Source organism: Chiloscyllium punctatum, chromosome 48 (assembly GCF_047496795.1).
Source record: "Chiloscyllium punctatum isolate Juve2018m chromosome 48, sChiPun1.3, whole genome shotgun sequence".
In the NCBI taxonomy this organism is placed as follows: Eukaryota; Metazoa; Chordata; class Chondrichthyes; order Orectolobiformes; family Hemiscylliidae; genus Chiloscyllium; species Chiloscyllium punctatum.
The window spans coordinates 4,517,346-4,526,911 of NC_092786.1; positions in this window are offsets into that span (position 1 = coordinate 4,517,346).

Here is a 9,566-nt window from a genome sequence, read left to right on the forward strand (position 1 = left end):
TGTGCCGCCAGCATCATGGTACAAAGGACCTGAACTCCCAAATCTCTCTGCTCATCGAATTTCTCCAAGGCTGCTCCGTTTAAACTGTATTTGGTTCTAGAATTAGGCTTCCTAAAATTCATCACTTCATATTTGCCTCGATCGAACTCCATCTGCCAATTCTCCGCACAAATCTCCTGTCTATCTATATTCTTCTTCGTTCTTTGACTGATCCCTATGCTTTCTGCTACTCACCAATCTTCGTTTCAAATGCAAATGTAGTGGTGATATACTGGGCTAGCAAGCATTGGAGACTGGAACATGGCAGCTGCTGGTATTTAAATCGATGAATAAAATCTGGAATATTAATACCGATCAGAGGAACAGAGGCAAAAAGTTTTAATTTGCTGAAAACCCATTCATTCTATTCCCTTTGAAAGGGGAATTTGCCGTCCTTAACGAGACTTGCCAACATATGACTCCAGACTCACAACAGTGTGGTTCACCCATAAATTCGGTTCAAGGTGAATTAAGAATAAACAACAAATAATGTTCAGACCATGATGCCCACACTCCGAGGCAGAATAAAGAAGAATTTTTTTTAAAAATGGATGACGGGGAAAATTGGGAGCATGAGCTCAAATTCAACTGATTATCCAAACTAAATAGACACATGGATGCACACACCGCCAAGAAGTCAAGTCCATAGGGGGACTTCACGAAAGGATTCAATTACCCGCTGAAGTGTACGAATAAAATTTGGTGTTAGACCAAATGTTAAACAAAATGGACGTATGCCATTCAGCCCATCGAGTCTGCTCCACCATACAACGAACTCGTGGTTGATCTGATAATCTTCAATTCCATTATGCTCACTTATCTTCATATTCACACCCACATTTTGTCTTGACTCATAATTTCTTCAGTCACTTTCTCTCTCACGTGAAGAAGTAGCCATAGAGAGGGTTATAAATGCGATGTTGTGGTTCAATAGCCGCTCTCATATGGCTTAACCTGAATTGTGTTAAATTGCAAAAAATGCTGTTTTGTTCATTTCATTTTATTAATTAAACTGAAAGTCATACTGTTCACTGTAATAATCGGAAGTGAATTAGATTTATCACATTGGAACGATTAATGTTATATGCAAATTTATTCCGAATTTATTTCAGCTGCAAGAAAATACTGCTAAGAAAAAGAGACGATTAAAGTCCAAACGAAAAACCAACAGTTTTGTTGCTCGTGTTTTGGCAGATTTCACTGATCATTAAATGGACCAAACATCATAGTGATCACATCTTTTAGCTTCGTGATTAAAACAGGAAGTCGATCTCCAAGTAACGGGTCACTTACTGTTCATTATATAATAACTTTCCTTTACAATAAAATAAAATCCACTGAGTTCCATTTGCAATGCTTCTGGAGGCATAGTATGCCAAATCTTTCCAAATCTAGGGTTTTTGAAACTAAATTTTATTCAGCTGTGCACTTTCACGAAATTTCTACTCCTTTAAACTCAACCAACTGAGACATTGTTTCCCCGCGGCTACCAACTGACTACACCTCATCCCTACAACTTTATTTAGCCACGGACTATTTCTCTACTTGTGAAATTTATTCCTTGTATGTCACCAAATGTGCCTTGCCAAATATTTTGAAAAAACATTTTCTCGGAGTGTCAGCGATTCTGCTCTCATCATTTCTTTGTCCCTCAAAGGTTTCATCAAGGTTTTGAACGTTTGACGTTTAGACATTCGCTAACTTGAAGCATGGAATTTTCCACATATTTACACTGTCCAAACATTTCATAACCTGGAAAACTTCCATTAAGTCTTCCTTGGTTCAGGGATAAGTGTTCTAAAGTTTACAAGAAAACAGGTGAATAAAGTCTCGTCTTCAGTAAACTCCGTCAGAATCGTCTCTAATGACTTTACACCCCCGTAAATGCCGTTATTATCCTCTCCGATAAATTCATAGAATGCTACAGTGCATAAAGCGCATTTCAGTCAATCCAGTGTGTATCGACTATCGGAAGAGCATCTCACCCAGATCTAGCTCCCTTCCATCTTCCTGTATATTTCACCTGAAGAAGGGGCAGCACTCCCTCTTATGATTTTAAATAAACCTGCTGGACTATAACCTGGCGTCCTGTGACCTCTGACCTTATTCCACGCTACTCGTGGCTAATTCACTTAACTTACTTAAATCACTCCCTGGATACGAGAGGGCAATTTAACTTGGCCAATCTACCTAACCCTCAGCCCTGACGGCGGTGCTAACTACTGAGCCAATGTTCTATCACAGTGAGCAAAATCTCTACCGTTTTTAATGGTGACTCAGAATCATCAAATCAAGCTGCGCCCATCAACCCAAACTCAATGTATCTAAACACTACTCTCTGCTTTACAGTCTCATTAATGCTGCAGTAAATGATTCTGCACTCACATTAGAATGCTTTTACCCTGATTCTTTCTCAGCTTCCTGCTTCCACTAAACACCTCAATCCGGAACAATTCTGTCAAATGGCTTTCATTCCAACACAGACAAAGTGTGCAGCTTACAGAACTCACGTGTTTGCACTTTCACTGACACTCTGCCTCCCTGAGAGCTGCAGCCCTTTCCCACACTGATTCAGGCAGCACTGTCCTTCCTGTGACATGCCCCATCGAGAATGGAAGGACAGGGATCAATACCCGCACTTGGGAATGGAGCGACAGTTTTAAAACGTTTACCTTGTCCCCAGCGGAGAATTGAGCCTTGTGACAGGCGGGCACACAAACCATTACATTACCCAAAACAAGAGTGTCAATAGAGGCCCTTCAGCCAATTGTGGCCATATTTGTCAAAAACAACTATTTATGAACTGAATTCCATTTCACAAAGTTTATCCCACAGCCTTATTTGTCTTGGCATCACAAATTCTCATCTGAATATTTCTTTAGGTTAAAGGGTAAATGCTGCCTAGCTAATGTCTTCTCTACATCTCCTTTGCACTGCGACAAACACTTCACTCTGTCCTGTCTTTCATCCTAACTGAACTTCTTCACACCAAACAATATCCCGGTAAATATCTCCTGCAAGTTGCTCTGTGTGATCACATCCCTGCTCTAATGTGAATTGCAAAACTGCACACCCTGCTCTAGCTAGAGCCTAATGAACATTTGGTTTTTTTAAAATTCTGTATTAGTATGTTGGCGATTTTGGCTAGGCAGCATTTACTACCCGTTCCTAATTGCCCAGAGGGATGTTGAGACTCAACGATATTGTTATGAGTATGAAGTCACATGCAGGTCAGACAAAGTAAGGATAGCAGATGTTATACCGAAATGACATCAGTGAACCAGATGGATTTTTTTACCCACAACAATTAGCAATGGATCTATAGTAGTCATTAGATTCTTCATTGCAGATATTTATTGAATCCAAATTTTACAATCTTGGCATGGTGGGATTCAAGTCAGTATACCTAGACTATTACCTGGGTCTCTGGATTATTAGTTCTATGAAATTACCACGGCATCCTCGCAGAAAGCCACAAAAACTGATCTTTTCCAATAACATCTATTTTCCCCAAAACGGGCCAAGGTCCTTTTCAAGACCTTGTTGCTTCAATTGTCTCTGGTCGATGTCAGTAAAAGCTGCTACATGGGGATTGATTTCACAACCGCGATATCCAAGTAGACTGACTTGGTTGAAGGCCCTGATGGTGGGATGGGGGCACGTTCACCCAAAACCAGTGACAACAGCACAGACAGAACAGTATCAATGTGAAGAAGTGTGATAGATTGTACATTGCCTCAGAGAAATGGAAGGAGGGACGGAAAGGAGGTTTAATGATCGTGGGAATTCCTCTCCGACTTTGGGTATGTTTGAATTCTGATATATGAAGATAAAACAATTAATTTCTTATCATGTGCCACAAAAAGGACAACGGAGAGAATACTTAGTGTTATGATTTGGTTTCGTACCGTGGTTGCTGTGGTCACATTGCAAAGTACAGACAACTACAATCACAGCAACCACACAACAGCATGCTGGCAAGCAGCAATACGTATACTAGCAGAGGAAATATTATAAAGAACAAAAAATGCGCAATATCGTTACTCAGCGGACATTGACAGACATGAGGGAACTGAGAATGAGCTGAATGTTTAACTTCGATGTCCTCAGGGGATGTGGAGATCCTTTGAATGAGAATGTTGAAAACTGACATTGATGGATTTCCACAAAACATCAAAGCCTCTGGGCACAGTGCAGGATATTGTTGAAATGTACGCTTCAATAGCATTGTAGTTTAACATCGGTGACTTCACCAGTTACCGCACTCAAGGCAGTAATCAGTACTGTAGATAATCGCACATAATCCCAGTTCCCAGACCCGGAATCAGAGAAACAATGACACAGCCGCCGAGGTCCAATCGGAAATGGGAATGGGAATGAGTGCGTGGAGTTACTCTCTGGCTCCAGTCATGCAATAGGTGAGCGTGCGCTCCTTCTATGTTGGAATAGAGACGCAAGAAATTCCGAGGTTGTGGGTGCTCCTGATCAACAGAAGTTTTGTCCCCGATTATACTATCATAGCGATCTTTCGTGCATCTTGCCGAGAGAGCTGAGTGGCACAACTGGAACGTGTTGAGCTCTTAACGGTGCAATGGGGGTTTAAAAGCTGATTTTGCAATTTAGATCTATGTTTCTGACAATGGCTCTGGCAGCTGCTTTTGCTCGCATCAGCTCAGAATCAGTTTCTTCCTCACAGTAAAGACTTCACCCTCGAGAAGATGGTATTGGGGTGATCTTTTGAACTAGGCAAAAGTGAGAACTGCAGATGCTGGAAACCAGAGTACAGATCAGAGTGGTGCTGGAAAAGCACAGCAGGTCAGGCCGCATCCGAGGAGCAGGAAAATCGACGTTTAGGGCAAAAGCTCTTCATCAGGAATAGAGGCAGGAAACCTCCATGGTGGCGAGATAAATGGGGTGTGGGTGGAGCTAGGGAGAATGTAGCAAAGAGTACAATAGATGAATGGGTGTGGGGGTTGGCGGTGATACTTCAGAGAGGAGGGTGGGCTGAGGTAGCAAAGGTACAAAAGTTGAATGGGGTGTGGGTAGAGGTGATAGGTCAGAGGGCATGGTGGAGCGGATAGTTGGGAAGGGAGATTAGCAGTTTAGACAGGTCATGAGGACAGTGCTGAGCTCCACATTTGGAAAGGAGGTACAGTGGGAAGAGGTGAAATGAGGAAACTGTTGAAGTACACATTGATGCCCTCGGGTTGAATGTTCCGAAATGGAAGATGAGGTCTTTTTCATCCAGGCGTCGCATGGTGAAGGAGCGGCGGTGGAGGAGGCCCGGGACCTGCATGTCCTCAACAGTGTGGGAGGGGAAGTTGAAATGTTGGGCCACGGGGTGGTGGAGTTAATTGGTGCGGGTGTCCCAGAGATGTTCTCTGAAGCGCTCTGCGAGGCAGCAATATTTTAAACTAGTCATCCTTGGCGACTGTGACATGGTGATGTTTAAGTTCGATGTATTAAACTTGGAATGCAAGCCTGAATTCAGGAACAGAGATCATGACTTTAATTTCCTGAAGTCCTATTCATTCATGTCCCTTATGCAGGGGATTCTACCATCTTTACACAGTCCTGCCTACGTGTGACTCCAGGACCAGAAAAACATTAGCTACCCCTTAATTCGAGAATCCCCACCGTGTGGGGAATCAGGCTATTCGGCCCTTCCAGATCACACCACCTCTCCGAAGAGCATCCCACCAACTTCTATCCCATAATCCTGCATTTCCTATTGCCGATCCCTGTAACAGGCACATCTTTGTTCAGAGGGTAGAAAATAACACAAACACACAGATAATGTGCAGACTGCACACAGACAGACACCCGAGGACAAGTTCGAAACTGGGTGCAGCCAGAAAGCAGTGAACTAAGGACAGAAAATAAACGTTGCCTTAACCAGCGATCGCCACACCCTGTGGCGGAATAAGGAAAAAGAAAGCCCATTCACAACATGGAAAACTATTGGTATTTGTGTGGGCACGATTTGAAGCAATCGTTTACCATGGATAGAAAAAGGGACAGTGATACCACAGAGAGAGCAGGGCAATGTGGAAACTGCGGAAGGGATTTAATTAACCACTGAAGTGGAAACTCATTTAATTAGTAACACTGGGGAGAGTGGCCATTCACCAGTCCCATGTGAGCGAAGGGATCACTGGGCAAAACTATCTCCGGAATCACCAACAAGATTACGTAACCCATCAGATTTTCGATTATGCTGTCAATGTTGCTGTTACTCCCAACCAGCTGCCTGTTTCATAGCATCAATCATAGAGTCATACAGCATGAAAAAAGGCCCGTCAGTCCAACTAGTCCCCGCTGAACATACTGCCAAACTAATCTAGTCGCATCTGCCAGCTCCTGTACCAGTGGAGGGGCGATAATGCCCTTGTAGTTCTATTACTATATTGTTAATCCAAGATGCCAGGTAATATTTTGTGTACAAAGGATTCAGATCCTGGCATCACAGATGGTGGAGTTTGAATTCACTAAATACCTGGAATTGAAGAGTCCCATGATGATCTGAATCAGTTGTTGTGGAAATCCCTATCTGGTCCACTCATAACTGATAGGGAGAGCGAACTGCCATAGTCATCTGCTCTATCCCACATGAGACTTCAGATGCATAATATCATGGTTGGACTCTTAACTCTTATCTGTGAAATAGCTGAAGGACTAGGCATGAATGAATACATTTTATATTAAAAATCCCACTTAACCTTGCCCATTCTTGTACCGATCCAATTGTCCATTAAATGTCCCAAATGTATCCTCATCTATCACTTCCTCAGCAAGTTACTGGCACACATAAAGCACCCTCTCTCAACGCAAAAAAATGCCTCGCTCTCTTTTTTAAAATCTGTTTTTATCTTAAACATCTCGGCTTGAAATCTCCCTCCTGGGAAAAGGCAGCTATCATTAACTCTATCTAAATTCTCAATAATTTATAAACTTCAATCAGGTCACCGCTCAACTCCCTATCCTCGAGTGAAAAGAGTCTCAACTAAGAGAAAGTGAGGACTGCAGATGCAAGAGATCAGAGTCGAGAGTGTGCTCCTGGAAAAGCACAGCGGGTCAGGCAGCATCCGAGGAGCAGGAGAATCGACATTTCAGGCAAAAGCCTGATGAATGGCACTGGCACGAAAAAAAAATCTCCTGCTCCTCGGATGCTGCATTAACTGCTATGGTTTTTCCACCACCCCAATTTCGAATCTGATAGTAGTATCGACCTTTTCAATGTAACTCAAGACTTATACACCTGGCGACATGCGCATGTAAATCTTCTGAACCAACTCCAGCTGAATGATATCATTCTGATAACTGGGCAACGGGAACTGTGCACAGTATTCCGGAAGAGGCGTCCCCAATGTCCTCACACAACTTCAACACAACGTCCCAACTCCAATACACAAAGGGCTAAGCAATGAAGGCAAGTGTGCCAAATTACTTTTTAAGTATTCTGTCTGTATGTGATGCAAACTAAGAAGAGTTTAGTACCTGCACCCGAGCTTCCGTGATCTACAACACTACACAAAGCTTTATCATTATCTATATAAACAATATCATTTTTTCTACCAAAATGCAGAACCTTCCATTTATCAAGACTGAATTCCATGTGAGATTTTTCAGTCCAATGGCGCATTGGACTAAGATCCTTTTGAATCTTAGCTGGTCTTCTTCACTGTCTCCAATTCTTGTGTCGTCAGCAAATCTACAAAGCAAGCGTGCCATGCGTTCCATTGTTTTCTCATATCAATCATTGATTTATATTTATTTGTAGTGGCTGTAATTTAGCAGTTTGCCCACTATACAACAATTAGTCATGCAATTACCCATGAGGAAGAAAGCCACAGACTGTAGGGAGATATCAAACAATTGGAAAAAAAATGGTGAAAACAATTCAATCCAGGGAATTGGATGATAGTGAAGCAAGCTCAAATTTCATACCAGCCGCCGAACGTTAAACACTCAATATGCTCCAATTGTGGCACTCAGCTGTCTCAGCAAGATGCACTGTAGATGGCTGTGTTATTATAAACAGGATCAAATTGCCCCTTCTGCCCCGCCTTTGAGCCGGAGCACTCCCAACCTCGGAATTGCTTGCGCCTCTACTACCGTTACAGAAGTACCGTGTATTCACCGATTGCATCACTGGATTCATCGATTAGCTCTGCAATCTAACTCCCGTCCCGATTTCCAGTGGAATCTTCGCGACTGCGCCCTCAGTTCCTCTGATTCTGGGGCTGGGAATTCGGACTATATGGCAGCAGTGGTTACTGCCTTGTGTAGGGAAACTGATGACGTAGCCGAAGATAAATGCATTGCTTTTGAAGCATACATTTCAACAAAACCTGCACTGTACCCCGAGTCTTTGATGTTTTGGAGAGATCGATCAATCTCAGCCTTCTGCATATTAATGAGGGAATCACGAGAGCCTCTGGGGACACTGAAGTTAAACGTTCAGCCCATTCTCAGTTCCCACATGTCTGTCACCGTTCTGAGAAGTACTGATGTTGTGCCTTTGGAACTCTGCTGAACATTTCCTCTGCTATTATATTTATGGCACTCTATCACTGTTATATTCTACGGCATGCCGTGATCGTGTAGTGGTTAGTACTCTGCGTAATGGCCGCAGCAACTTCGGCTCAAGTCTGAGTCTAAGCGCTAATTTGTTTAACTGCTCCAGGAATCAATCTTTTTTACATGGTAATATTCTCGGAAGCAATGTTTTTATTAACTGCAAATTCCGCTCACTCACATCTCTGCGTATCATATGCCAGAATTCAAATCCAGCCGTTCACAGAGATTTCTTTGTGTCTGAAGTCAACAAATTCGAAATTGTTACGCAATCACGCTGACTTTCACTCAATGGTAAATTCTCTCCTTGTACGTTTTCTTCGTGTATCTTTTAAAACAATCTGATGTCAGCTTCTACGGTTTATTTCTGGAAAGTCGTTCACGAATTAAATAACTCTATTGAGTGGAAGAAACTCTCATCCAAACTTTTCTTAATCATTAACTAATGGTTTTCAAGCTCTAACGAAAGTTATTGATTCACTGGAAAGAGGGAATTTCCCCAATTTACTCATTCAAACCTCACGTTATGTGAAAGTCTCATTTGTTTACATCAAACTTGCATGTTTCTGCTCGAGCATTTCCTAATCTCGTGAATAAACTCCTTCATTCTTTCTATCATCCCAATGAAACCAGTTGTATCTTTTCTGATATTTTTTTGTCTCAGTAAACAACGTCACTTGGCTTTCTAATATCTTGCTATACAGGAAACAGCGTCTGTGCCCTTTCTAACTTCTTCACATGTTTTTGGTGGAGAATGAGGACAAGGATTACACACAATGTTCCCACTGAGTGTGACCAAAAGATTTTACAGTTACACTATGAACTCTTTGCTTTTTAAAAATGACTTCTCTATTTATAAATTCCAATAAGGTAAATTAGTATCTATCCAGTTCATGTACATTGTCTCCATGGAGACAAAAATTATCTATCACTTCCTTTATTCTTCCACG